The following is a 7,639-nucleotide window of genomic DNA, read 5'->3' as shown; positions in this document are numbered from 1 at the left end:
TGATATCACAACAACCTCAGATCTATGGGACATGGCCAAAGAAGTTCTAAGAGAGAAATTCATGCAACATAGGCCTACCTCAAGGAAAAAAAGTCTCAAATAAACAACCTAACCTTACATCTAAAGGAACTAGAAAAATAAATGTAAACAAAAGCCAAAGTGAGTAGAAGGAAGGAAATAATAAAGATCAGAATGGAAACAAATGAAATAGAGTCTAAAAAGCAATACAAAAGATTAATGAAACCAAGAGCTGTTTCTTTGAAACGATAAACAAAATTGATAAAACTTTAACCAGACTCATCGAGAAAAAAGAGAAGGGTCCAAATAAATATAATCACAACTGAAAGAGAAGTGACAACTGACACCACAGAAATAAAAAATAATAATGTTTAAATACTATGAACAATTATATGCTAACAAATTAAACAATGAAGAAATGAATAATTCCTAGAAGCATACACTCTTCCAAGACTGAGTCAAAAGGAGACAGATTATCTGAACAGATAGATGACTACTAACAAAATTGAATCAGTAACCACAACACTTTCTCTCTCTTTTTTTTGTTTTGTTACTCTTCATGCAAAGGTATTGTTTCCAATGATTTTTAGAGAGCATGGAAGCATGGAAGGGAGGGAGGGAGGGAGGGAGGGAGGGAGGGAGGGGGGGAGGGAGGGAGAGAGAGAGAGAGAGAGAGAGAGAGAGAGAGAGAGAGAGAGAGAGAGAGAGAGAGAGAAAGAGAGAGAGAGAGAGAGAGAGAGAGAGAGAGGCATCAATGTGAGAGAGACACATTGATTGGTTGCCTCCTGCACATGCCCTTGGGGATCGAACCTGCAATCCAGTTACATGCCCTTGATGGGAAATCAAACCTGTGTCCCTTCAGTGTGTGGTCCAAAACTCTAACCACTGAGAACCACTGGCCAGGGCTATAATCACAACACTTTCAACAGACAAAAATCCTAAACCAGATAACTTCACAGGTGAATTTTACCAAACATTCATAGAAGAATAAATACCTATCCTTTTCAAAGTATTCCAAAAAAATTCAAGAAGAGGGATGGTTTCTAGTCAGGCGTATTGTATGAGGCCATTACCCTGATTCCAAAATCAGATCAACACACGAGGAAGAAGAAGAAAGAAGAAGAAGAGGAGGAGGGGGAGGAGGAGAGGGAGGGGGGAGAAGGGAGGAGAGAGGAGGGAGGAGGGAGGAGGAAAATTACCGGCCAATATTCCTGATGAGCATAGATGCAAAAATTCTCAACAAAATGTTAGCAACCAGCCCTAGCTGGTTTGGCTCAGTGGATAGAGCATCGGCTTGCAGACTTAAGGGTCCCAGGTTCGATTCCAGTCAAGGGCACATGCCCAGGTTGGGGGCTTGATCCCCAGTGGGGGGCATGCAGGAGGCAGCCTATCAGTGAGTTTCATCATTGATATTTCTATCTCTCTCTCTCCCTTCCTCTCTGAAATCAATAAAAATATATTTTAAAAATATATATATTAGCAACCAAATTCATAAATATATTTAAAAGATCATACACCATTATCAAGTGGGATTTATTCTTGGGATGCAAGTTTGATTCAATATCTATAAATCATTTAACATGATACATCACATAAACAAAATGAAAAACAAAAAGTATATAATTATATAATTAGATGCAGAAAAAGCATATGACAAAATCTATCACCCATTATGATAAAAATTCTCAGCAAAGTATGAATAGAGGGAACATACCTCAATATAATAAAGGCCATGTATGATAAATCCATAGCTAACAACATACTCCACTATGAAAAGCTAAAAGCATTTTCCTTAGGATCAGGAACAAGACAAAGATGTTCACTTTAGTACTTTTTTTCAGCATACTTTTGGAAGTCTTGGCCAAGCAATCAGACAAGAAAAATAAATAAAAGGCATCCAATAAAATATTATATCCTAGGTTGAAATTTTACCACACATAGTACACAGACACACATACACATAAAGACTATAATATATTTTGAGCTACTATTTTTTCAGAGAAAAAGCAAGAATTATATTTCTCAAAAACGAATTTCCATACTTCATGTATTCTATTATCACAAGTATATAATTTCTCCCAACTTAGTTTGAACTTTTAACTTTTAGAAGCCTCAAATTTTAGGTGGCAAGTTAAATACTTAGCATTTCTCAGATTAGTAATATATCCATATTTCAAGAGATATTTCAAATAAAATACAAGACATAGTCAATTAATAGATTCAAATCTATCCTTTAGATTTTTCATATGAGGCAAACTCAGACTAATTAATGTTTCAGTATTCTGTCATTTCAAAATACCTAGATATTTAATATTTTTTTATTTAATTCAGCAAACTCCAAAGTTTTAATTTACCAAAGACTTTGGGAAACTATGTTCTGGTCATTACAGCATTCCAGTTGCTGGCTATATATATATATATATATATATATATATATATATATATATATATATATATATATATTATGCTTGCTGTATTATGGCTCTTATGTGGAGGTAGTTGTCTTCAATTCCTATTTTGTTGAGTGTTTTTTATCATGAAAGGGTGTCAAATGCTTTTTCTGCATCAATTAAGATGACCATGTGGGAGTTTTCTTTGTTTTGTTGATGGGGCGTAGTACATGGACAGATTTTTTATGTTGAACCACCTTGCATTCCAGTAATAAATCCCGCTTGGTCATGGGGTACAGTTCTTTTGAATATGCTGCTGAATTCTGATTGCTCATATTTTATTAAGAATTTTTGCATCAATGTTCATAAGGGATATTGGCCTGTCCTTTTCTTTGGTCATAGTGTCTTTTCTGGCTTTAGTTAGGGTTATGCTGACCTCAGAGAATAAGTCAGAAAGTGTTCCCTCCTCTTCAATTTTTTGGAAAAGTTCGAGAAGGATTGGTATTAAATGTTTGGTAGAATTCACCAGGGAAGCCATCAGCTCCAGGGCCTTTCTTGGAAGATTTTTGGTTACTGATTCAATCTCCTTACTAGTTATAGGTCTATTTAATTTGTCTATTTCTTCACGATTTAATCTTGGTAGGTTTTATGTTTCCAGGAATTTGTCCCTTTCATCTAGGTTATCCAATTTGTTGGCATGTAATTGCTCACAGTACTCCCTTATGATCCTTTTTATTTCTTTAGAATAGGCAGTAATGTCCCCACTTTCATTTCTGAGTTTAGTCATTTGAGTTGTCTTTCTTTTTTAGTCCATCTAGCTAAAGTTTTGTCCATTTTGTTGATCTTTTTGAAGAACCAACTTTTCATTTCATTGATTTTTCTCTGTTGTTTTTGTTCTCTATTCTGTTTATCTCTGCTCTAATCTTTTTAAACCTGTGGACTAGAGTGAAGGAAAAGGGTGTAGGAAAACAGCTTGATCTTTTTTTTAATATTTTTATTTTTATTGATTTCAAAGAGGAAGGGAGAGGGAGAGAAACATCAAAGATGAGAGAGAATAATTGATTGGCTGCCTCCTGCACGCCCCCCACTGGGGATCAAGCCCACAACCCAGGCATGTGCCCCTGACCGGAATCAAACCCAGGACCCTTCCGTCTGCAGGCTGACACTCTATCCACTGAGTCAAACCGGCCAGGGAAGCTTGCTCTTTCTTATCGTTCATGTCTCATCTGCCCTAGATGTGATCTGCCTTCCCTCACCCTCCAGTACAACATTGCACTGCTCGCTCAGTGCTATCTTGGTCTATTCATAGTGAATATTTTCACTTAACTTGTTTATTTATTTATTTAATCCTCACAAAAAAATACGTTTTCATTGATTTTGAGAAAGAGAGAGAGAAACGTAGAGGGAGGAAAAAACATAGACTGGTTGCCTCCCATATGCGCCCTGACTGGGGATCAAACCCACAAGCTTTTGGTGTACGGGACAATACTCCAAACAACTGAGCCACCTGGCCATGTCTAAATTGTTTATTCCTTATATTCTTCACAAGATGGTAAGTCTTCAAGAGACCAGAGAACTGTATTTCTAGCCCCTAGAATAATACCAAGAATACAGTAGGTACTTGATAATATTGAGTGAAGGAATTAAATGACAGGAGAAAGGAGAGAGGCAAGATATAAAGAGTGGTCTACATAAAAAAGGACAGGAATCCTATATAATAAAAGCCTAATATGCTAAGTGTCCGGTCGACCAGTCAGCCATTCAACCAATCAAAGCGTAATATGCTAATGATATGCTAAGGCCACTCAACCACTCACTATGACATGCACTGACCACCAGGGGGCAGACAGTCGACCAGCTGCTATGACATGCACTGACCACCAGGGTGCAGACAGTCAACTGGTCGACCAGTCGCTATGATGTGCACTGACCACCAGGGGGTAGATGCTCCAACCAGGTTAGCTTGCTGCTGGGGTCCAGTTGATCAGGACTGAGCAAGATGGGCCAGACATGCCCTGGAGCCCTCCCACGGTCCCTCCCCTGCTGGCCAACCTCCAGCGTCTCTCCCCAGCCCCGATCATGCACTGGTGGGGTCCCTCAGCCTGGCCTGCGCCCTCTCGCAATCTGGGACCCCTTGGGGGATGTTGGAGAGCCAGTTTTGGCCCAATCCCACAGGCCAGGCTGAGGGACTCCACTAGTACACGAATTTGTGCACCGGGTCTCTAGTACAGAATAAGCTATTGTCTCAGATGTCACCCAGGCACCAATCCCTCAACTGTCCTAGAAATAATTTTTTAATGTGCTCTAATTTTTTTTTCTGCTGACTTTGGGTTTAGTTTGTCTTTGTTTTCTAGTTCCTTAGATGGTAAAGTTAAATTGTTGATTTGAGATTTTTCTTTTTTTAAATGTAAGTATATATATATATATATATATATATATATATATATATATATATATATATATATTCTATATAATAAAAGCATAATATGCAAATCGACCGAACAATGGAACAGTCGGTAGGGGGTGGGTCTGGTGAGCAGGTGGCACCAGGCCAGCCAAGGCACATGCCAGTGGGCAGAGGGAGGGGATGGTGATCAGGGGGCGGCAGCAACCAGCGGCGGCAGAGGGGCGATCCATCAGTTGGACATCCCCTTAGGGCTCCTGGACTGCAAGAGGGCACAGGCCAGGCTGAGGGATCCCCCCGAGTGTACGAGTTTTCATGCACCAGGCCTCTAGTACACACACACACACACACACACACACACACACACACACACACACAATTTCACCCTCAGTACTTTCACTATGTCCCATAGTTTTGGTTTGTTGTGTTTTCATTTTCATTTATCTCTAAGTCTTTTCTAATTTCCCTTATGATTTTTCTTTGATCCATAAAATGTGTTGCATAATTTCCACTATTGTGTGTCTTATTTATTCCTAACTTCATGTTGTCAGAGAAAATACTTTGTGTATCTCTTTTCAAAGCTACTGAGATTTAATTTGTGACCTAACATGGTCTATCCTGGAAAATGTCCCATGTGTACTGGAAAAGAATGTGTATGCTGCTACTGTTGGGTGGAATGTCTGTATGTGTCTGTTAGATCTAGTTCATTTAAGTTAAGCTCCCTATTTTCTTTCTTATCTTCTGCTTGCTTCTTCTATCCATTGTTGTGAGTGGGATACTGAAGTCGACAATTATTATTGTAGAACTGTTTCTCTTTCAATTCTGTCAGTTTTTGCTTCATAATATATTTTGACTAGAGGCCCAGTGAACGAAATTCATGCACGGGTAGGGTCCCTAGGCCTGGCCAGTGATCAGGGATGATCGGGACCTTCTGGCTGCCAGCTAGGGCCTTCCTTCCCCAGCTGCCAGCTGCCGGCTGGGGCCTCCCTTCCCCAGCTGCCAGCTGCCGGCTGGGGCCTCCCTTCATTCTGCACCGCCCCCTGGTGGTCAGTGCATGTCATAGCAAGCAATCGGCCTCCTGGTCAAACTCCTGTGGGACAATTTGCATATTAGGCATATATATATATATATATATATATATATATATATACATACATACATAGTCTGTCTTTAGGTGCATAAATATTTATAACTGTTTTATCTTCTTGCTATATTTGGTCCTTCTTTGTCTCTTGTGACCTTTTTTTTATTTTAAGTCTACTTTATCTGATATTAGTATGATCACTTCTGCTTCCTTTTAGTGACTATTTCTAAAGATTATCTTTCTCCATCCTTTCACTTTCAACCTATTTGTGCCTTTGGATATCTTGTCGATGGTATTTTGTTAGATTATTATGCCAGTCTCTGTCTTTTAATTGAAGAGTTTAATACATTTACATTTAAGGTGATTATTGGTCAGAAGGGACAAACTTCTGCTGTGTTTTGTTTTCTATATGCTATATACCTTTTTTGTCACCTATTTTCTGTACTCCTGTCTTTTTTGTTAATTTTTTTTGTAGTAAAATGTTTTAATTTCCTTTTGTATATATTTTATAGCTATTTTCTTTGTGGTTACCGTAAGAATTACATTTAACATCCTAAAAGTATAATATCTAATTTGAATTTCTAGCAGCTTACCTTCAATAACAAAAACTTTATAGCTCCATCCCTACCCCTTTTGTTTGTTTTTCTCACATAAAAGTTCTTAGTTTATTAATCTCATGAAAAATCTGCACAATCACCCCAGATCAAGTCACTGAAGAATCTTTACTCAGTCTGTTGTCCCATCTCCAACTTACTTTGCCAGCACCAACGTTGGCCATTGAAGTCCCCCTGGACTCCTTCATTCTGTTTTTTAGTTCCTTTCTGTTTTCTTGAGGTCTTCTTCCCATACAGGTCATGTCTTGCAAGTCTATGCTTGGGTTCATTTTTCTTTGCATAATCCAAGGGATCATAAATCATGCCAAAACCAGTTGTCTTGCCACCACCAAAATGGGTTCTGAGTCCAAACACAGATGACATCTGGAGTGGTCTTATATACCTGGGCTAGTTTTCCCTAAATTTCTACGTTGGATACTGTTGCCTTTCCAGGGTGAAGGACATCAATGCCCATTTGTTTCCGCTGAAGTAGTCTGTTGGTCATGAACGTCCTAGTCCAGATAGTTACTGTGTCACTCATGATATGAGTTTCATCCCGTTTTGGTTGTTGAGGTCACAAAATTACATCTTTCCACAGTGAACCCACAAACATAAACTAATTCTTCTAAATGCATTAGTCTCCTAAATTATGTAGAAAACAAAACTTGCAGTTACAAATCAAAGTTATAGTAATATTAGCTTTTACATTACTGATTTTTTCTGTTTCTTAAATTGTAGAAAAAAAGTACAGTTACAAACTACTGTTACAATAATACTAGCTTATGTAATTGCCTATGCATCTACTTTCATTTAGATCTTTATATGTCTACATGGCTTTGAGACACTGTCAAGGTGAATGAATTATTTCACCATGCAGTACTCCATGAGCAGTTCTTGCTGGTATGTCAAGTGGTCATGAACTACCTCACTTTTTATCTGGTAAAGTCCTGACTTCTCCCTCACTATAAAGGACAGTTTTGCTGGATATACAAGTCTTGGCTGAATTTTGTTGTTTTGTTTTAGTACTCTGAATATATTAGCTCAGTCTTCTGGTCTCCAAAGTTTCTGATGAGAAATCTGAAGACAATCTTATTGAGGATTCCCTGTATGTAGTAATTCATCTCTCTTCCTGCTTTCAAGACTTGCTCTC

The 7,639-nt window shown here is 38.4% G+C and overlaps 1 pseudogene across 1 annotated transcript; it reads right to left on the bottom strand.

Moving 5' to 3' along the window:
• Positions 1-5,858: 5,858 nt before the first annotated feature.
• Positions 5,859-7,280, bottom strand: LOC307114708 (small ribosomal subunit protein eS24-like; annotated as a pseudogene). Its single transcript has one exon. The product of its transcript is annotated as a small ribosomal subunit protein eS24-like (transcript).
• Positions 7,281-7,639: the final 359 nt, after the last annotated feature.

This window comes from Cnephaeus nilssonii, assembly GCF_951640355.1.
Source record: "Cnephaeus nilssonii genome assembly, chromosome: 19".
Classification (NCBI taxonomy): Eukaryota; Metazoa; Chordata; class Mammalia; order Chiroptera; family Vespertilionidae; genus Cnephaeus; species Cnephaeus nilssonii.
Note: the sequence above shows the minus strand (reverse complement) of the source record. Positions and strands in the feature narration are given on the sequence as shown.